This window comes from Scyliorhinus torazame, chromosome 18, assembly GCF_047496885.1.
Source record: "Scyliorhinus torazame isolate Kashiwa2021f chromosome 18, sScyTor2.1, whole genome shotgun sequence".
NCBI lineage: Eukaryota > Metazoa > Chordata > Chondrichthyes > Carcharhiniformes > Scyliorhinidae > Scyliorhinus > Scyliorhinus torazame.
The window spans coordinates 18,835,120-18,858,008 of NC_092724.1; positions in this window are offsets into that span (position 1 = coordinate 18,835,120).

Sequence of the window (22,889 nt, forward strand, 5' to 3'; positions counted from 1 at the left end):
AATTTTTTCCAATTAAGGGGCAATTTAGCATGGCCAATCCCAGCACATCTTTGGGTTGTGGGGTGAAACCCACTCAAACACGGGGAGAATGTGCAAACTCCACACGGACAGTGACCCAGAGCCGGGATCGAACCTGGAACCTCGGCGCCCTGAGGCAGCGGTGCAACCCACTGCGCCACCGTGCTGCCCTGGCCCTCTAATAATATGCAAATGGTGCCTACTGTACGTGCAGAGTGAATTGCATTGCTGCCATTTTCAAGGTGCTGGAGCATCGCGATTTGGCGTCAAATCGGTGCCTGTTGTGATTCTCCACCCAATCGATTCCCGATTTCGGCATTGGTGAATGGAGAATGCCGCCTGATGTTTCCACTTGTGGGTGAGACCAGAACCTGGGCCCATAAATGCAGACACACAAAGTAGGAGCAGGAGTGGGCCATTCAATCCCTTGAGCCTCTCCATTCAATAAGATTACGCCTGACCTGAATGTGACCTCATATCAACATTCCCACAATCCCCCGATTACCTTGTTAGTCAGGAATCTATCTACCTCTTTTTAAAAAATAAATTTAGAGTACCAAATTCATTTTTTCCAATTAAGGGGCAATTTAGCGTGGCCAATCCACCTAGCCTGCACATCTTTGGGTTGTGGGGCGAAACCCACGCAAACACGGGGAGAATGTGCAAACTCTACATGGACAGTTACCCATGGACGTGATTGAACTGGGACCACGGCACGATGAGGCAGCAGTGCTAACCACTGTGCCACCCAGGAATCTATCTACCTTTGCTTAAAAATATTCAACCACCTTGGTTCCACCACTCTTTGGGAGGAGAGCTCCAAAGACTCGAGACCCTCTGAGAGAACAAGAATTAATCTTTTCTCCATCTTCTTTGGGAAAGCCCTTATTTTTAAACTGCGTCCCCTGGTTCTAGTCTCTCCCCAAAATAAGGGATTCATCCTGTCAAGACCCCTCAGGATCTCGGACCATCTGGAGTTGCAGATGGGTGCGGGGGCAAATGTCTTAGCCTCATTGATTGCTCGCAGGCGGGTCTTGTTGGGGTGGAGATCAGCTTCTCCACCCTGTGCCTCAGCATGGCGGGGGGGACCTGCTGGAATTTTTAGCCCTGGCGAAAGTTAAATTTGCTCTAAGGGGGGCGGCGAGTGATGGGTTCTATGAAAGTTGTTTTTTGTTAATTTAGCATTTTGGAGAGTTGGTTACTGTTGACTGTTGAGAAGGGAGGCGGGATGGAAGGGGAGTTATGGGTGCGTGGGGGGGGCTTAATGTGTTGGGTGGGTTTTGGTTCTGTTGTAAATTGTAAATATGTTGAAAATTTGGAATAAAAATACTTTAAAAGAAGACCCCTCAGGATCTTTTATGTTTCAATATGATCATCTCTCATTCTTCTAAACTCCAATGTATACAGGCTCAGCCTGTCCCGCCTTTCCTAAGACCCCCACCCCAGGTATCAAGCAAGTCAACCTTCTCCGAACTGCTCCTAGTGTATTTATATCTTTGCTGAAACAAGGAGACAAATACTGTACACAATACTCCACATGTAGTCTCACCAATGCCCTGTGTGACTGCAGTCCCTATTTTTATATTCCACTCCCCTTGCAATAAACAACAACATTCCACATTCCATTTGCCTTCCTAATCACTGCATACAAACTTTTTTGATTCATGATCCCTCTGTACTTCTGAGTTCTGCAATCTCTCTCTATTTAAATAATATTCTGCTAGGGCGGCACATGGCACAGTGGTTAGCACTGGGACTGCGGCGCTGAGGACCCTGGTTCGAATCTCGGCCCTGGGTCACTGTCCGTGTGGAGTTTGCACATTCTCCCCATGTCTGCGTGGGTCTCACCCCCACAACCCAAAGATGTGCAGGTTAGATGGATTGGCCACGCTAAATTTCCCCTTAATTGGAAAAAAATAATTGGGTACTCTAAATTTTTTTTTAAAAAATAATTTTATTTTCTTCCTACTAAAGTGAACAAGTTCACGTTTTCCCAAATTATACTCCATCTGCCAATTTTTTGCCCACACTCTTAACCTATCCATGTCTCTTTGCAGACTCCTTACGTCCTCTTCACGACTTACTTTCCTATCTATCTTTGTGTCATCAACAAATTTAACAACCCTATATTCAGTCCAAGTCATTGATATAAATTGTAAATAGTTGAGGTCCCAGCACTGATCCCTGTGGCACTCCACTCGTCACCAACCCAAAAATGACCCATTTATATCTACTCTGTTTCCTGTTAGCTAACCAATCCTCTACTCATGCTAATTTGTTACCCCCTACAACATGAGCTCTTATTTTCTGTAGTAGCCTTTGATGTGAAAGCCTGTCAAATGCCTTCTGGAAATCTAAGTACGCCACACTTACAGGTTTCCCTTTTCCACGTTGCTTGTTACTTCCTCAAAGAACTCCAATAAATTAGTCAAATGTGATTTCCCTTTCACAAAACCATGTTGATTCTGCCTGATTGCATTAAGATTTTCGAAGTCCCCTGCAAGAACCTCCTCAATAATAGATTCCAGCAATTTCCCTACAGGAAAATTGGATGGTCACTAATAGGTTCAATAGGGAATTCATGAGAAACGTGTTTACCCAGAGAGTGGCTAGAATGTGGAACTAGCTACCACATGGATTGGTTAAGATGAACAGCAATGAAGCATTTCAGGGAAAGCTGGATTAGCACATGAGGGAGAGAAGAACAGAAAGATATGTTGAAAGGTTAAATGTAGAGGGTGGAAGGAGGCTCAAGTGGAACATAAAACACTGTATGGATTTAATGGATCAAATTACCTCTGTCTGTGCTGTAAATACTATGGAACGCTGTCAGAGTTTAAACAACTCCCAGGTACATAGTTACGGCTATGTTTCCCAATATTTGTCCACCTTGTGTCATCCAAGACACTGACGTGTGGGAATATTTGGAGATGGCTGGGAATTATCCCAGTGTGTAGTATCAGATGTACTCCTCCAGACTCCATCAGTGAGGCTCAGTAGTTGACAATCCACTGGAGTCGCTAGACATGCCCACTCAATGTGACAGTGTCTACCCCAGAGCATCAACCTAATATGAACTTCCCCAGAGCAGGTATGTCACTTGAAGTGAATTCAACCTGAAAAAGAATCTTACTGTTTTCCACTTCCATTCCCCCAGCCCACCATCCTTAACAATCTCTGGGACCATATGTTCTTAATCCTTCCTTAAATTACACTTTATTAATTTTTATTTTTTAAATATTTGCCTTCAGAGGACCTGAAAACATTTACCCTCAATAAATACATTGAATTGAAGAATAGACACTGTTGTACTGTAGAAAATGTGGCAGCCAATTTATGCATAGCAGGATTCCACTATCAGCAACGTGATCAGATTGTCTCTTTTATTTGATTGATGAATATGTGTGGCCGTGAGAACTTTCAAATCTATCTGAGACGGCATAGATCTGCATGGGTTCCACCATCAGAAGGTCAACAACCCCAATAGTGCAGTATTCCCTCAGTGGAGGGAGTGACCTTCCCATTCATGGTTCCGCTTTAAGAAAGAGCTATCAGCCTTGAACAAACTCCTGAGAATAAGTAGCTCAGTGGTAGCACCCTTGCCTCTGAGTCAGAAGGTGGTGGTCTTATGTCCTGTTCAGAGACTCGAGCACATAATCCAGGCTCGTCCTCAGATTGTAGTACTGAAGGAGTGCTGCATTGTCAGAGGTGCCATCTTTTGCATGAGATGTTAAACTGAGCTCCCATCTGCCCTCTCTGATTGATGCAAAAGATATCACCGCACTATTCAGAGATGAATAGAGAAATTCTCCCCATTGACCTGACCAATATTTATCCCTCACTGAAGATTACTGAAAGACAGATTAATTGGTCATTCTCTCATTGCTGTGTGTGGGAGCTTGCTGTGTGCAAATTGACTGCTGCATTCTCTAGAACTGTATAATGGGACAGGGCAGAGAGAATTTTACCCTGTATCTTATCTTGTGCTGTACATGACGTGGGCGTGTTCGATGCTAACACTGCTGCACAACAATCACTTGGTTTAATAGGCAGAAAATACACCAAAAGGAGTGAGAAACCTTCGTTGCGCTGAGCCATCTTATTTCCTATACATTTAAACTCCTGATGCAGTAAAATTGTGCTTTGGGAAAACAAGGATTTCCTATAAAAGGAATTCACTGACTTGGGAAACATACTTAGCTCAGGTAATAAATGCTTTAATTTAAAAGGTTGAATATATTATGCAAATGAAGAAAGGGCCAGCACATTTTTATTGCATGTTAATACTTAGCGCATAGATGCTGATTTACATAAAACCTAAATAGGACCAGTCACTATGCAACAGATCAGTAACCAAGGCAACAAACCCTGTGTTAACTCTCATTGACTCAAAAATGTCACCTGAATAAGCCGTGGTCATCTTTCTTAGGGAGTACAAATCCCTCTGTTCAGCCCCACATCTCATCCTCTCCTGCTATGACTCAGTGGATTGTGCACCTCCCACGTGTTCTGCACCATATTCAATGGGAAGATCCCAGCTTCGATCCCTGGTCTCTGCTGGATTAGTTGATCTCAATGCTACAATACTTTTGGCCACTCCGACTGATCCTCTCTCACCCCAGCCCCATGTCACTAAACCTCAAATGTAAGCCAAGACATTTGGCATCAGCCAGCTCATTACCCCATGGGCGGCACACCACAGGCACAGCCCACCCCCAGCCTTGGTTTGTATAGTCCACTTTCCAGCAGGAGGTGAGGAGGAGGTCACTGGATTGTGTTGCGGAATAGTGTTTCCTGTGCCGTACCCAAAGGGTGCTTGCTACCCTGGACTAAGCTGGGATAACTTGGCATGGTACCGACCATCTGGACAGCGCATTTTATCATGCAAGCCATCGGGATCCTAGATTTGATCCCTGGCAATGCTGAGCTAGAACATAAGGAGCAGGAGTATGCCATTTGGCCCCTACAGCCTGCCTCACCACTCAATAAGATTATGGTTGATTTTCTACTTCTATCCCTTTCCCACCTGATCCTTATTTCCCCAATTCCTTTAATTACCATAGAATCACTACAAGTTATTGACCCATAAATCTACTTCAACCTCAGTTCCCTAATCCTTCTTCTTATAAATTTATATTTTCAGATACCTATCCCTTTCCTTTTTAAACAAAATAATGGCCTCTGCCTCACTAATGATGTGTGGTAAAGCATTCCACGCTCTAGTCACTCATAAAATCATAGAATCCCTACAGTGCAGAAGGAGGCCACACAGCAGAACCTGATGCCTAAGGAGATCTGAGGTCTTGTGACCAAAAACTTAGTCAAAGAGGAAGGTTTTAAGGAGTATCTTAAAGGAGGTAGAGGTAGCGGGAGGGCGAAGTTTAGGTCGGGAATTCCAGAGCTGAGGCCCAGGCAGCTGACAGCACCAATGGTAATGTAATTAAAGTTAGGGATGTGCAAGAGGCTAAAGTTAAAGGGGCACGGTTACCTCAGATGTTTGTGGGGCTGGAGGAGACTTCAGAGATACTGGGCAGAATTCTCCGATCCCCCGTCGGGTCGGAGAATCGGTGCGGCGCCGTGCAAATCGTGCCACGCCGCCGCTGCAGAGCGGAGAGTCAGCGCCATCAGCGCTGGCGTGGTCGGCGCGGCACCGGTCAGGATATGCACCGACTCTCCAGCCCTGGCCGACGCGCCGATTCTCCGGCCCGGATGGGCCGAGCGGCCGTCACAAAAAGTCCGAGTCCCGCCGGCGCCATTCTAACATCCTCTGAGCCGGCGGGACCTCGGCGTTGAAGGGTTCAGGGGCGGCCTGTGGGGGAGAGGGGGGTCCGACCCCGGGGGGGGGGGGCCTCCGTAGTGGCCTGGCCCACGATCGGGGTTCACCAATCGGTGGGCCAGCCTCTCTGTCTGGAGGCCTCCTTTCCTCCATGCCGGCTCATGTCGCCCTGCGCCATTTTGCTTTGGGGCCGGCACGGGAAAGAAGGCCACTGAGCATGCACTAGTTGACGCCGGCCCAACTGCGCATGTGCGGACCCTGCGGTGCCAGGTTCACAATGGGATCGGCAGCTGAAGCGGCGTGTGCTGATCCAGCACCGTGCTAGCCCCCTGTGGGCGGAGAACGAGGTCCAGGAACAGGCACCGTCGCCAGAGTAAAACACTCCCGTTTTTACGCCAGCGTAGACACTTATCCACCCGATGGAAGAATCCCGCCCAAGGAGAGGCAAGGCGATAGGATATTTCGAAGCAAAGATGCAAATTTTAAAATTGAGGTGTCGCTTAACTGGAAGCCAATGTCAATGAGCAAGAACAGAGATGATAGGTGAACAGGGCTTGACGAGCGCAAGGACATGGGCAGTAGCATTCTGGGTGATGTCCCATTACTGAGGATAGAATTGCCGGCCAGGAGTGAACTTGAACAGTCGACAGGTAACAAAGGCATGGACACTGGTTTCAGCAGGTGATGAGCTGGAACAGAGTTGGAGATGGGCGATATTAAATCTAAACCATAAATTATAATAATAATAATAATCGCTTATTGTCACAAGTAGGCTTCAATTAAGTTAATATGCAGGTGAATACAGGAAAAACACACATCTATAGCACCTTAGTGTGGAAAAAAACCACAAGTTGTTTCAAAGGAGTTTAATCAGAAAAAGATGGAGTCTAAAACAAAGGAGATGTTATTCGGAATAGTAATTCAAAACTTGGAGGCAGCACAGTGGCGCAGTGGTTAGCACTGCTGCCTCACGGCCCCGAGGTCCCAGGTTCATTCCCGGTTCTGGGTCACTGTCCGTGTGGAGTTTGCACATTCTCACCGTGTTTGCGTGGGTTTCGCCCCCACAACAAGATGTGCAGGGCAGGTGGATTGGCCATGCTAAATTGCCCCTTAATTGGAAAAAATGAATTGGATCCTCTAAATTTATTTTTATAAAGTAATTCAAAACTTGGTTAAATTGTTGGGTCGTAACTAAATTCAGAAGGAAGAGAGAAAGTTGAAGAGGTTTAGGGAGTGGCTGAGGTTACTGAAGGCATGTCCAGCCGTAGTGGAATGAATGGAGTTGTGAGAATGCATGGGAGGGTAGTTAAAGGAATGTGATCGTCGTCCATACCTTCCCAGGTTTTATCTAGCTCTCTGTTGAGCTGGAACATTAGGGTAGGTGTGGTAGCACAAGTGGATAGCACTGTGGCTTCACAGCGCCAGGTTCGATTCCCTGCTGGGTCACTATCTGTGCGGAGTCTGCACGTTCTCCCTGTGTGTGCGTGGGTTTCCTCCGGGTGCTCCGGCTTCCTCCCACAGTCCAAAGACGTGCAGGTTAGGTGGATTGGCCATGATAAATTGCCCTTAGTGACCAAAAAAGGTTGGAGGGGTTATTGGGTTACGGGGGAGTGGGTGGAAGTGAGGGCTTAAGTGGGACGGTGCAGACTCGATGGGCCGAATGGCCTCCTTCTGCACTGTATGTTCTATGTTCTATTATTATGATGATAAACAAAACATTTCGAATTAATGTCCAGAACCTTGTCATAAGTGTCTGATTGAGTTGGAATCTGCTAGTGACCAGCTTAGCGGTAAAGCAGTAATGATCTAGGTTCAGCTGAATGTCTTGGTTCCAGCACAGACTGTACCCCAGAAAAAAAAGTCAAGTGAAGGAAAGTGGCGAATAGAAGGGGGTACGCAGAAGTGAACGAGTAAACACAAGCAACGTCCCTGTCTCAGTGGAAAATGTACATTGTTTTTATATAGAAAGGTTATGTCAAATTCCCGTCCCAGCCTCCCCAGACAGGCGCTGGAATGTGGCGACTAGGGGCTTTTCACAGTAACTTCATTTGAACCCTACTTGTGACAATAAGCGATTTTCATTTCATTTTCAATAAGGGGGGGGGGGGATAAACACTTGGAAGGAGAAAGGTTTACAGGGGCCGTAGGAAAAGAGCAAGGCTCTGTTGAATAGTGCTGCCAAAGAGCCAACATGGGCAGGATAGGCCGAGTGGCCTTCTGTGTTGTAAGATTCTATGGTTTGATTCAGAAAATCTCCCTCCATCTGGGAAGTACTATTGTCAGTTTATATCTGGCTTTGTGGCTGCTACAAGTCCATGGCTGAATGATGTGAGATTCCCCCTCCCTGTGCACCCCCCCCCCCCCCCCCCACCCTCTGCCGACACGCAGACAAGCAGTTTGTTCTCTTCACTCCTGGCACATACACCCCCTCCCCATCCACACCCCCTCAGGCGCTTGTCTGAAGGACTTGGACAAAGAAGCTCCATTATACCATAGCCAGGGAAAGTTTGAGGCAACAATACGGGCGGAGGTGTGAATAGCAGAGTGCGCATTGTATACGCCTGAGAGCCCCTTGAAATCCGTGTCTGGGTTCCGAAGAGTGAGGGCATTGTGTGCCGAGCTAACCCCCCCCCCCCCCCACTAGATCTGACCCACTCTTAATGTGCGATCTTTCAACCCCCCCCCCCCCCCCCCAAACATAGCATTTCAACAACATCAAGCTTTCCTTTCCAATTAGATCTTCCTCCCTCTGAGAAAGGACATTTTTTTTTACACGTAATTTAGCACCCAGTGCAGGATTAAATCCCAATAAAGTAATTGCTTCAGTTTTCTTTGCTCTCTGAACAAAACCGCTTGCATTTCCCACATCATCTTCCATGGTCTCAGGCCGAGGCACATTCAGCGATTTGCAGAAATTAACTATTCTCGAAATATGGTCCCTGTTTTCTAATGTAAGAAACCAATTTGACTCTCAGCAAGATGCCACAAACAGCAATGAAATAAATGGCCGGATTATTAGTTTTAGGGGTGCGGTTTACTCAACGGATTGTTTTTCGTTCTGGAAATAAATGTTTTGAACAGGTAGAAAACGGGCTAAAAATTTTTTTTGCCACAGAACACATTTTTACAGGGATTAAAATGTATGATTGAATCTAATTTAAAAGCACAGATTTTTACATTTCGCTTTTTCTGCACTTGATCCCCTCCTGAAGACACTGACTTCTGTCCAACTTCATCTCTATCATCTGGGCAGGAAATGGTATGCAATCCTTTGAACCTTAATCTTCAATGGACCCTCTCGTAAAGTCTATGTATATTAATTATTGGATAAAATATTGATATCGTTCAATGTTACTGTGCCCAGTTTACATGGAACTGAGATCAGAAATAGATCATCCCACCCTCTCCCCTTCAATCCCACCCACCCACCTTTCCCTATGTCCCTCAATCCCACCTACCTACTTTCTCCCCATATCCCTCAATCCCACCCACCCACCCACCTTTTCCCCATGTCCCTCAATCCCACCCACCTTTTCCCCATGTCCCTCAATCCCACCCACCTTTTCCCCATGTCCCTCAATCCCACCCACCTGCCTTTTCCCCAGGTCCCTCAATCCCACCCACCCACTTTTTCCCCATGTCCCTCAATCCCACCCACCCTTTTCCCCATGTCCCTCAATTCCACCCACCCACCTTTTCCCCATGTCCCTCAATCCCACCCACCCACCTTTTCCCCATGTCCCTCAATCACACCTACCCACTTTCTCCCCATATCTGTCAATCCCACCTAACCACCTTTTCCCCATGTCCCTCAATCCCACCCACCTGCCTTTTCCCCAGGTCCCTCAATCCCACCCATCCACTTTTTCCCCATGTCCCTCAATCCCACCCACCCTTTTCCCCATGTCCCTCAATCCCACCCACCCACCTTTTCCCCATGTCCCTCAATCCCACCCACCCACCTTTTCCCCATGTCCCTCAATCACACCTACCCACTTTCTCCCCATATCTGTCAATCCCACCTAACCACCTTTTCCCCATGCCCCTCAATCACACCCACCTGCTCATATCCCTCAATCCGACCTGCCCACCTTCTTCTCGTATCCCTAAATCCCACCCATCCACCTTTTCCCCATGTCCCTCAATCCCACCCACCCAGCGTCTCCCCATGTCCCTCAATTCCGCTCGCTGACCTTCCTGTCTCCCCCAATCCTGCCTACCCCATGTCCTTCAATCCCGCCTTCTTCTCGTATCCCTCAAATCAATGTACCCACCTCCTCACTGAGCACGGAACCCCGTGCGGGTTATGTGACTAAATTGTCAGGCAGGTTTCTCAGAATCATTGTAAAACCAGCAACGTATGCAGATTAGTGCTTATTTTCTGACGGAGCTTGTTGCTAAGTGACAACAGAAAGAATGAAAGAAACCAGCATGAACGTTTAAAATAATAATCTGATCAGGATTCAACCTCTGAAACCACCCAACTTGGAGGAATAAAAAGGGACTCAAATAATGTTGTAGTTGACGGATTTCTCACGGAGCACCCCCCCCCCCCCCCTGTAAACTGGGTCAATAGACAAAGTGAAGGGGCCAATGGGAATCTGGAATGTTCCAGAGAAAGTGGCCCACTTGTGGGGACCAAGCTTTCGTGGTCAAATCTGGGAGAGAGGAAAAAAACAGATTGAGATATAAAATGGGAGTGTGCGAGTTTGATCAGCGGCTGTAGTGAGTTACTGGAGAGCGATTCCTTTGTCCAAAATAAGTTGGGTTTTATTTAACGCATAATGGTGGCTGGGAGGTGGTGGCTTCACCACGACCACCTCCATGTAGCCGGAAGCAACCGACCCGGCAGAACTTTTAATAAATAAGTCATGTCTTGACCTTCACGATATGGGTGCCCGAATCTGAGCAGGAGTGAAAGAATTTGCGTTTATATAGCACCATCCAGGACCAATTAAGTATTTCGGAAGTACTCACAACCACCTTCCCAAGGGCAATTATCATAGAATTTACAGTGCAGAAGGAGGCCATTCGGCCCATCGAGTCTGCACAGGCTCTTGGAAAGAGCACCCTACCCAAGGTCAACACCGCCACCCTATCCCCATAACCCAGTAACCCCACCCAACACTAAGGGCAATTTTGGACACTAAGGGCAATTTATCATGGCCAATCCACCTAACCTGCACATCTTTTCCATTTCACATCACATTTGCTTCTTTTGCAAATCTGTGCTCTCTCGTTCTTGATCCTTTGAACATCAGGAACAGTTTCTCGACCAATCTACTCTGTCCAGACCACTCATGATTTTTAGGGCAGCACGGTAGCATGGTGGTTAGCACAATTGCTTCACGGCGCCAGGGTCCCAGGTTCGAATCCCGGCTTGGGTCACTGTCTGTGCGGAGTCTGCACATTCTCCCCGTGTGTGCGTGGGTTTCCTCCGGATGCTCCAGTTTCCTCCCACAGTCCAAAGATGTGCAGGTTAGGTGGATTGGCCAAGCTAAATTGCCCTTAGTGTCCAAAATTGCCCTTAGTGTTCTTATGTTCTTAGTGTTTGGGTGTGGGTTTGGATAGTGTGCTCTTTCTAGGAGCCGGTGCAGACTCGATGGGCTGAATGGCCTCTTTCTGCACTGTAAATTCTATGAACATTTCCCTCAAATCTCCTCTCAGTCTTCTTCTCTCCAAGAAGAATAGTCCCAACCTCTCTCGGGTACTAGGAAGTGGAGAGGACCAGAGACACCTTGGAATGCATGGCCATAGGAACCTGAAGGCAGCGGGACAGCTTGCTAAGGTGGTTAAAAAGGCGTAGAATCATAGAATGTACAGTGCAAATATGGGATACTTGCCTTTATTAGCCGAGGAAAAGAATATAAGAACAGGGTGGTTATGAGGAGCTGTATAAAATGCTCGTTAGGACACAGCCAGAGTACTGTGTGCAGTTCTGGTCACCACACTGGAGGAATTTTTTTCTAAATTTTTAGAGTACCCAATCAATTTTTTCCAATTAAGGGGCAATTTATCGTTGCCAATCCACCTAGCCTGCACATCTTTGGGTTATGGGAGGGCAGCATGATGGCGCAGTGGGTTAGCCCTGCTGCCCTACGGCGCCGAGGTCCCAGGTTCGATCCCGGCTCTGGGTCACTGTCCGTGTGGAGTTTGCACATTCTCCCTATGTCTGCGTGGGTTTTGCCCCCACAACCCAAAGATGTGCAGGGTAGGTGGATTGGCCACGCTAAATTGCCCCTTAATTGGAAAAAATGAATTGGGTACTCTAAAAAAAATTTTAATTAAAAAAAATCTTTGGGTTATGGGGGCGAAACCCACGCAAACATGGGGAGAATGTGCAAACTCCACACGGACAGTGACCCAGAGCTGGGATCAATACCTGGGACCTCTACGCTGTGAGGCAGCAGGGCTAACCCACTGCGCCACCGTGCTGCCCTGCCACACTGGAGGAATGATGTGATTGCACGAGAAATGTTGCAGAAGAGATTCACCAGGACGTTTCCTGGGCAGCTATGAAGAGTGGCTGGATAGGCTGGGGTTGTTTCCTTAGAGCACAGAAGGCTGGGGGTGGGGGGGGGGGGGGGGGGGGTAGGGGGGTAGGGGAGGGGGACCTGATTGAGGTGTACAAAATTATGAGGGACATATTTAGGATAGATGGGGAGAAACTATTCCCCTTAGTAGAGACGTTAATAACCAAGGGGAATAGATTTAAGGTAAAGGGCAGGAAATTTAGAGAGGAGTTGAGCAAAAACCTCTTCATCCAGAGGGTGGTGGGACTCTGGAATTCATTGCCTGAAAGAGTGTTAGAGGCAGAAACCTTCATAGATTTAGGAAGCATTTCGAGGAGCACTTGAAACACCACAGCATACAAGGTTACGGACCAAGTCCTGGAAAATGGGATTAGAATAGATAGGAGCAGGGCAGCACGGTGGCGCAGGGGGTTAGCCCTGCTGCCTCACGGCGCTGAGGTCCCAGGTTCGATCCCGGTTCGATCCCGGTTTCACCCCCACAACCCAAAAGAAGTGCAGGCTAGGTGGATTGGCCACGCTAATTGGAAAAAATAAATTGGGTGCTCTAAATTTATTTTTAAAAAGAATAGATAGGAGCTTGATGGCCAGCACAGACATGATGGGCCAAAGGGCCTCTTTCTGTGCTGTAAAACTCTATGATTCTCCAATCTGTCCACATAACTAAAGTTTCTCAACACTGGAGCCATTCTTGTTCATCTCTTCTGCATTCCCTCTCATGTGTTCACATCCTTCCTGTAATGTGGCACTCAGAACTGTACACAATATTCCAACTGTCTTGTATAAATTCAGCATAACCTCTTTGCTCTTGTACTTTATTCCCCAATTAATAAAACCCAGACTACTATATGCTTTATTAACTGCTCCCTCCACCTGTCCTTTCACCTTCAATGATCTTTGCACATATACACAAGATTGAGCAGAACATTAAACCAAAATAAAAGTAAAATACTGTGGGTGCTGGAAATCTGAAATAAAAACAGAAAATGCTGGATAAATTCAGCAGGTCTGGCAGCATCTATGGAGAGAGAAACAGCGTTAATATTTACGCCTTCAGAGCATTAAGCCTCCCTGCTCTCCTTCAAAATGCTGCCATGGGACCTTCATATCCAATTGAGAAAGCAGCAGGACTTCAGTTTAACATCTCTTCCAGCACAGGCAGCCAGTATCAGCCAAGTCTGTGGGCTCATAGACTCTGAAATGGGACTTTTGAACCCATGCCTTTAGGAATTAGAGGCCAGAATGCTCCTCTCCTGGCCATGGCTATGCCTGACACCTTCAGGACCAGAGTTAGGGAAGGCAGTTGGAGAGGCAGCAGGGTAGTAATAGGGCAGCACAGTGGTTAGCACAGTTGCTTCACAGCTCCAGGGTCCCAGGTTCGATTCCCGGCTTGGGTCACTGTCTGTGCGGAGTCTGCACGTTTGCCCCGTGTGTGCATGGGTTTCCTCCGGGTGCTCCGGTTTCCTCCCACAGTCCAAAGATGTGCAGCTTAGGTGGATTGGCCATGCTAAATTGCGCTTCGGTTAGTGGGGTTACTGGTTTACGGGGATTGGGAGGAGGTGTGCGGTTTCCAAGAGCTGGTGCTGTCTCGATGGGCCAAATGGCCTCCTTCCGCACTGTAAATTCTATGATAGGTGGCCCCCTCCAGAGGTGAATTAATGGGAAGAGAGGGACGTGTTTAGAAAGAAGATTCCAGGGATGAACGATTCGAGGTTCTGTCAACCACAGGGGGAGTGGTGAGCGGGGCGGGGCGGGGGGGGGGGGGCTCAGTGAGCTGCAGAAGAGGGTGGAATGTAGAGGGGAGCGCTGTGGGGGGGTGGGTGACGAATGGAGATGTGGGGAAGATGGATGAGAGAATGGCCAAACACAAAAGCAGAGTTGCGGGGGGGGGGGGGGGGGGGTAACTTGTGGAGATGCGGGGGCAGGATGGGGAAGCAGAGATTGTGGGGGATGATAAAGTCTTTGAGCTAATTAATACTCTACAAAGTTACCGGGCAACCATTCAAAAGACGAACTTGTCCAATCCTAAACTGACCTGACCAGGAGGCAACATTGAGAAATCTGCTTGGGCAAGACAATATCTGATAAAACACACGCAGAACAAAGAGGACCAGGGCTATGGTGTGAATCTTTACCGTCTGCCTGTCACTCTCCCATCTGAACATCGCTCCCATTGATACCTGCTGAGTCTCACGTTTCAGAGGCGAAATTAAATTTACCCCTTTTTGACACTCCGTTGATTTCAGGGCCCTGGGCACAATTGAAATTCTGGTTGAAACTGAAATTACAAAAAAAATTGTAAAATACTCTGCATTTCAGAATTTTGCTCCCAAACCTTTATTCTGTTTTATTTGAATTTGTTTAGTTACCCCTCTTTGAATTTATTCCCCCACATTGATTGTTGATTTTTTAAAAAGACCTTGCAGTTGGATTTCAGGCTCCGCCTGTTCTTGTGCCAGTCTGCAATTATCTCGGATAAATCTAGGCACCATCAGCGGACCAGGGTTTACACATAGAGATGGAGAGGGAGACAGCACCCACCCTGATATGGACGTTACATTGACTATCAACTGTGAGGGTATAAAGCGGGGCTCTCAATCCCCGCGGCAGCCACGTCCTGGATATGTGTGTCTGTGTGTGTTTGTGATGATTGAAGGACATGGGTTTCCGTAACTCTGTGTATCACTGCATTTTGGTGTGTGTGTGTGAGTATGTTTTGTATTGTGCATATACACATGTCTGTAAGGCTATGCCCACGCGTTGTTGTGAAGGGTGAGTACATCTATCCCTCATTTACGCCTGGGTACCTGAGTGTGTTCTTCCACAAGCCACTTTTGTCTTGCGCTTGTGTGGATGTCATTGTGTGTGGCCCGTACGTGTGTCCCTGTCCTATCTGTCTTTCTATCCGTGTCCTGGCTGTACCCAGACAACATGAAACACTCATGTGCAATTAAATATAGAATAAAAATGAAGCGAATTTGAAGGATTGAAGATTTCGGTGACCCTGGTCCTCTTGCCCTTTCTAAATTCTGGCCCATCTCATCTGGATACGGATCCATTGGTGGCAGGTGTCATTGGTACCTAGAAAGAGTACCTACCCTCTGTTTAATATCAGCATTTGCGCGGAGATTATCAACATCACAATATTTATTAATTTTTAAAATTTTAAAAATAGGTTTAGAGTACCCAATTCATATATTTTTTTAATTAAGGGGCAATTTTGCGTGCCCAATCCACCTACCCTGCACATCTTTGGGTTGTGGGGGTGAGACCCACACAGACACGGAGAGAATGTGTAAAACTCCACACGGACAGTGATCTGGGGTCGGGATTGAACCTGGGACCTCGGCGCCATGAGGCAGCAGTGCTAACCACTGCACCACCGTGCCGTCCAGCAATCACATTATATAAATTTAGAGTACCCAATTTTCTTTCCAATTAAGGGGTAATTTAGCATGCCCAATCCACCTACACTGCACATCTTTGGGTTGTGGGGGTGAAACCCACACAGACACGGGGAGAATGTGCAAACTCTGCACGGACAGTGACCCGGGGCCAGGATCAAACCCCGGTCTTCGGCGCCGTCAGGCAGCAGCGCTAACCACTGCATCACTGTGCTTCACATACGTTTCTGTTAATGTTATGTCAGCTATTATTATGGTTAAGGATTAAAAAATGGAGATTATTGATTGATTAATTACCTTGAGCACATAGAAAGAAGGACTGCCCCAATAAGGACTGTCACCCCTGCCATTTTTGTTTCATTTATTGATTATTGTTTTCTTAAAAAGGGTATAAATAGGTGATAGCAGGGGGGAATGGGAGGAGAGCTGCAAGACTGAGAAAGTCAATAAACCCTGTCAATAAAGGAAAGCCCTGCCTCTTGGTTTTGGCTTCACCAATTGGTTTGGATCCTATTAACAACAGTTGATGGCAGAGATAGTTGTTTTGTAACTAAAGTTGTATTATCAACAAAGTGTAATGGACAAATGTTACATGAAGTAAGCAACACACAGGAAATGCACATGAAAGACAAGGCTTGCAATATTACAGAAAATGCACAGAAGATAAATGTTTTAAATGTTAAAATTATTGTTCAGTCATAAAAGAGGGACTACTGGGATACTGTGTTAGTTAGTTGTTAGGAGACCGATTGGTAGATCGGAGTAGGCATACTTCATGCTGCATTATGTGATAAACAAACTATCATGAAAAGGATTTGTGTCTAGTTTTCATACTTCACCATCTGACTTGGTATCCATTTATCACCATTAAGGTAGGAGAATGTCCCAAGGTGCTTCACAGGCGAGTTAGAAAACAAATTTGACACCGCGCCATATAAAGGCAGGTGACCAAAAGCTTGGTCAAAGAAGTAGGTTTTAAAGCCCCTTAATGGAGGAACGAGAGATAGAGAGACATATGGTTTAGGAAGTTGCAGAGTTTATGGCCCCGTCATTTGAAATCACAAAATGACGGTCACTAATGGTGGATCGATTAACATTTGAGTTGCACAGGGGCCAGAATAAGAGGGCAGAGATCTTGGAGGATTGTGTAGATTACAGATACAAGGAGGAGTGAGGCCATGGAGGGATTTGGAAACAAGAATGAGAATTTTACAAATCAAGGTGATTTCCCTTTCCTTTGCCAGTGGAGGATTCCTGTCGCAGGGAAGGGGGGTGGGGGGGAGGGATGAGGAAACCTGTGCCTGATTGGGGGACCTGGCATTGGGAGGGAAGGCACTGAAAACCAACCACCCCTCCCAACCTGTTACTCCCATCCAAAGGGCACTCACATTTGGTCTGGTGGTCCCACCATGTTCCTGGGCCTCTCATGGGTGCAGAGTCACCAACCTCTACCCCTGCCTGGTGAGAGCTGCAGGCAGAAGCCAGCAGGAGTGGTGGCTGTCAGTGACCCATGAGAGGCCCAGGAACATTGAGGAACTCCCAGACCAAATGACCCTCCTCAATCACAGGGAGGCCTGACAGCGGCCATTTATTGCCTGATGTAGTCGGGCCACCCCCATGTAACTGACAGGGCTTCCCCCATGTTACTGACAAGGACACCCCCCTGCTGGTTCTCCGACCCATTGTATTCCTTTTAAACCTCAGGATGCCCAGAAGCACTTTACAGAGAAAGTACATAATTGCTGTAATGTGGGGAACGCAGTCGCCTGACAGTGCTCAGCAAATTCTCACAAACGGCAACGTGATGATGACCAGATAATCTGCTGTTAGTGATAAATAGTTAGTTGGAGGGTAAATACTGGCCCAGGAAACTGGGGACAACACACCTCCCTTACCTTGGAAATAATGGCCACGTGACAGGACACATGGTGGGGGTGGGGTGCTCAGTCTAACATCGCATCTGTAAAATTCCACCTTTCACAACCCAGTGTCAGCTCGGATTCCGTGTTCAAATCTGTGGAGTGGACGAGGAGCCCATGATCTACTGAGGCGGGAGTGCTACCACCGAGTTCCTGGTGTCCTATCAGAGCTATAGGGGAAGACCAGTTGGAGTTTGCACATTCTCCCCGTGTCTGCGTGGGGTTCGCCCCCACAACCTAAAGATGTGCAGGTTAGGTGGATTGGCCATGCTAAATTGCCCCTTAATTGGAAAAAAAAATTGGGTACGCTAAATTTATTTAAAAAAGGGAAGACCAGTTCATGTGAAGGACAAGATAGCTTCTTTGAAGCATCATTGTCCTTATTTACCTTTTTATGCGATTTGTGTTTGTGCTTGTCTCTCACTCGCCGATCTCACACCTTTTTTTAAAATTTAGAGTACCAATTCATTTTTTCCAATAAAGGGGCAATTTAGCGTGGCCAAGCCACCTGCCCTGCACATCTTTGGGTTGTGGGGGTGAAACCCACGCAAACACGGGGAGAATGTGCAAACTCCACACGGACAGTGACCCAGAGCCGGGATCGAACCTGGGACCTCGGCGCCGTGAGGCTGCAGGGCTAACCCACTGCGCCACCGTGCTGCCCTTAAAGGACAAAATATGATCAATAAAGAGCAGATCCACCAGGGCAGCTGTGGCGCAGTGGTATAGTCGCTGAACTAGTAATCCAGAGACCCAGGGTATTGCTCTGGGGAGCTGAGTTTGAATTCCATTTAAATTAAATAAAACATCTGGAATTATAGGTCTAATGACCATCATTGTCAGTTGTCATAAAAACCCATCTGGTTCATTAATGCCCTTTAGGGAAGGAAGCTCATCGCTGTTCTTATCTGGTTTGTGACCCCAGATCCACAGCAATACGGTTGACTCTTAAATATCCTCTGAAATAGCCTAGCAAACCACTCAGTTGTATCCAACTGCTACCAAGAAAACTTGCAGCGGTTCAGGAAGTCAGCTCAAGGACAGCACGGTGGCGCAGTGGTTAGCACTGCTGCCTCATGGCACCGAGGACCAGGGTTCGATCTGGCTCCGGGTCACTGTCCATGTGGAGTTTGCACATCTCCTCCAAAGATGTGCAGGGTAAGTGGATTGGTCATGCTAAATTGGCCCTTAATTGGGGAAAAAAAAATCATTGGATACTCTAAATTTAAAACAGAACAAAGGAAGACAATTCAAGGGCAATTAGGGATGGACAATAAATGCTGGCCTAGCCAGTGATGCCCACACCACATCCCGTCAATGAATTTTAAAAAGCAAAGCAGAAAAAAAAGACAAGTTAAGGTTAACCTGGCTTGAATCAAGGGACAATGGTCCTTCTGATAAAATATCAACAATATCAACCAATCGCCCCAGAAAGAGTTTAACTCGTGAATGCAGTGCTTGGTAATTGGTCCCTCAGATTTGAGCACATAATCCTAGCCCATAGGGCAGCATGGTGGCGCAGTGGTTAGAACTGGGACTGCAGGGCAGCACGGTGGCCTAGTGGTTAGCACAGCTGCCTCACGGCACTGAAGTCCCAGGTTCGATCCTGTCTCTGGGTCACTGTCCGTGTGGAGTTTGCACATCCTCCGCGTGTCTGCATGGGTTTCGCCCCCACAACCCAAAAATGTGCAGTGTAGGTGGATTGGCCACACTAAATTGCCCCATAATTGGAAAAAATAATTGGGTAATCTAAATTTTATTTTAAAAAAAGAACTGGGACTGCGGCACTGAGGACCCGGGTTCGAATCCCGGCCCTGGGTCACTGTCCCTGTGGAGTTTGCACGTTCTCCCCGTGTCTGCGTGGGTTCATCCCCACAACCCAAAGATGTGTAGGTTAGGTGGATTGGACACACTAAATTGCCCCTTAATTGGAAAAATAATAATTGGGTACTTTAAATTATCCTAGCCCAACAATTCCAGTGTCAGGATTGAACATGCCGATGACCTTTTGGACGAGATGTTAAATCAAGGCCCTATCTGCCCTCTCAGGTAGACCTAAAATATCCTATGACCTTTCCAAAGAAGAGCAGAAGGGAATTGTCCAAGCATCCTGCAGCCAATATTTATCTCTTGACCAACAACACTGAAGAAAACAGATAATGCAATCGCTATCGCATCACTGTGGGATCTTGCTGTGCACTGAATGGCTGCCACATTTCCTACAATACAACAGTGACTATATTCAAGAAGTACTTCACTGGCTGCAAAGCATTTTGGAATGCCTTGAAGTCATTGAAGACACTGTATAAATTCACTTTACTTTGTTCGTCTATCTGTGGGATCTTACTGTGCATAAAATAGTTGCCAGGTTTTTCCTGAATAACTGTGATGACATTTTGAAGTGAACCGTTGTATGGGAGGAACCTCGAAGCGTTTTGAGACAACTGACAAGACGCTGTATGTACATGTGTCTTGCTCCTTGGTTTTCACTGTATTTTCACTGTTTGTTGAAAGTTATTGAAGCTTGTATGGCCTGTTTTGCTTGACATGTTGGATGAAAGATTGTGGACTTTAAATGGAGAGAGAGTCTGTAGTTGATTAAGAGAGTCCAACACTATTACAATATACATTTAAATGATTCTTAAACAGGCCACATTAATATGATATGTTTCGAGGGCAGCAAGGTGGCGCAGTGGTAGCACTGCAATCTCACGGCGCCAAGGTCCCAGGTTTGATCCTGGCTCTGGGTCACTGTCTGTGTGGAGTTTGCATATTCTCCCCATGTTTGCGTGGGTTTCGCCCCCACAACCCAAAGATGTGCAAGGTAGGTGGATTGAACACGCTAAATTGCCCCTTAATTGGAAAAAATGAATTGGGTACTCTAAATTAAAATAAATAAATAAATAATATGATAAGTAGAAGTTTGCAAACTGACAGCGAGCTGGCTTAAAGCTGATTTTATTAAGAGTTTATGAAAAGCATGAAATCACAACGGATAGAAACTTACAGGACAGAGGAGACCATTTGGACCATTCTGTCTCTGCTGGCTCTTTGAAGTTGATTCCCATATTCCCACTGTAATATCCCGCATCGGACCTAGGGTGTGTGAATGCTTGTCTTCCCCATGTTCCTTGTGGAGTACCAGCCCCCCGCTAGGGGCGGGTTATCTCAATTAGCCAACGTATATAAGATCGGCCAGTAAGGCACCAATCAGAAAGGAACCTGGTAAGGATCTACTGGATAATGTTTATATTGTTTGTGTAAATAAAACTTTGTTCTCACTTTACTTGGTGTGGACTTCCCATGTCCTTACTAAACCTATTTTTATCTGAATCACTAAATTTCTCACCCTCAAGTACCTGCCCAGCTCACTTTTAAAATTACTCATGGAATCAGCTTCCAGCACCTTTTCGTGTTGAGCATTCCAGAGCCTAACAACTCTCCAAGTGAAAAGGTTTTCCTCATCTCTCCTTGGCATATTTTGCTGATGATTTGAAATACATGACCCCCGGTTATTAACCCATTACAAGCGGGAATCATTTTCTTGATCTAATAGTGAATGGGTAACTTTAAAAATATTGTTTTTAAAAATTCCTGCTCTGTGCAGTGTTAACAACAGAACTAGCACTGCTGCCTCACGGCATTGAGGATCTGGGTTCGAGCCCGGCCCCGGGTCACTGTCCGTGTGGAGTTTGCTCATTCTTCCCGTGTTTGCGTGGGTCACACCCTCTCAACCTAAAGATGTGCAGGGTAGGTGGATTGGCCACGCTAAATTGCCCCTAAATTGGAAAAAAAAAGAATTGCATACTTTTAATTTAAAAAAAAAATGAAACAGCAGAGACAAATTTTACCTCATAAAAGTTGGAAATTAAAATATGTTTATACCCATTTTTATCAATAATCTAAATCAAATGAAGGATTGGTTTCCCTGCCTGTCTGTGTTAAGGCATTGAAGCAACTTGCTGTTTTCCTGCCCTTCTGCCCTCGAACAATCTACAGCTAAGAGCTGTCAGCTATTAACATCGGGCTCACTCCCTAAGTAGTGACAGATTGTGAGGCGTTACAGCACTTAACATTTTCCAACCCCCTTTTTCCCCTAATATTGGGTGGGTTAGAGTTTTGTGTCAGTGATGATGTGAGCATAAGAAGAGAGTTGTGGAGAGAATGGGGCTGAAGAGGAAGGGAGAGAGAGAGAGGGGGGCGGGGGGAGGGGATTTCTACCAATTGCCTGTGGTGAATAAGAAAGAGAGAGAGAGAAATGAGACTATTTTTCTAATAATGATGTCTACTCTCTTGGATTAACCTCTCTCCTGGCCAATTGTTGCCCTGCTGTTGCTTTCAGTGCTGCAGTGAGATTCCAGGGGCGGTTCCATCGCTATCCCTGACTGGCTCTCTCTGTCTGTCTGTCATCTTAACCATCCTTTAGCTTTGAAATTGCTTTAAAATTCCTGCCAAACTGTTCCTCTCTGACCCAGAATTCGTAGCCAGAACAAGGCACGGTTGTGACATTTAATCTCAGACATAAAAAATGAGAGAGTCGCAGCAATCAGTCACTCGAAATCTGTGAGTTTTAATTTAAGGGAGATACAGCTGTCAATCTTCTCAGTTTGTCATCTATTTAATTAATTTATGCTTAATTTATAGGACTTGAATGACAACAACAACTTGCATTTATTTTGTGCCTTTAGTGTCCCAAAGCATTTCATGGGAGCGTCATCAAATAAAAAAGTTGATCACCGAGGTAGGTTTTAATATTGTTCACAGTTTGGACCACTTATTTGGGGAAAGATGCAGGGGCATTAGAAGCAGTTCAGAGGACGTTCACTAGATTGATTCCAAAGATGGGGGGTTTGTCTTATGAAGAGAGATTGAGCAATTTAGGCCTATGCTCTCAAGTTTAGAAGAATGAGGGGCGGTCAAATTGAGGTATATAACATGATAAAAAGTATGGATAAAGTAGACGTAGAGCAGATGCTTCCTCTTGTGGGGCAATCTAGAACAAGAGGTCATAGTTTTGGGATAAGGAATAACAAAGAGTTGAGGAGAACCTACTTCTCCCAATGGATGGTGAATCTGTGGAATTTGCTACTCCAGAGTGCGGTGGATGCTCGGACAGTGAGTTAATTAGTTATGGGTTGAAGGGTTACAGAGAATTGGCAGGATGGTGGATATGAGGCCGTGATGTATCAGCCATGATCATATTGAATGGTGGAACAGGCTTGAGAGGCTAAATTGCCTACTC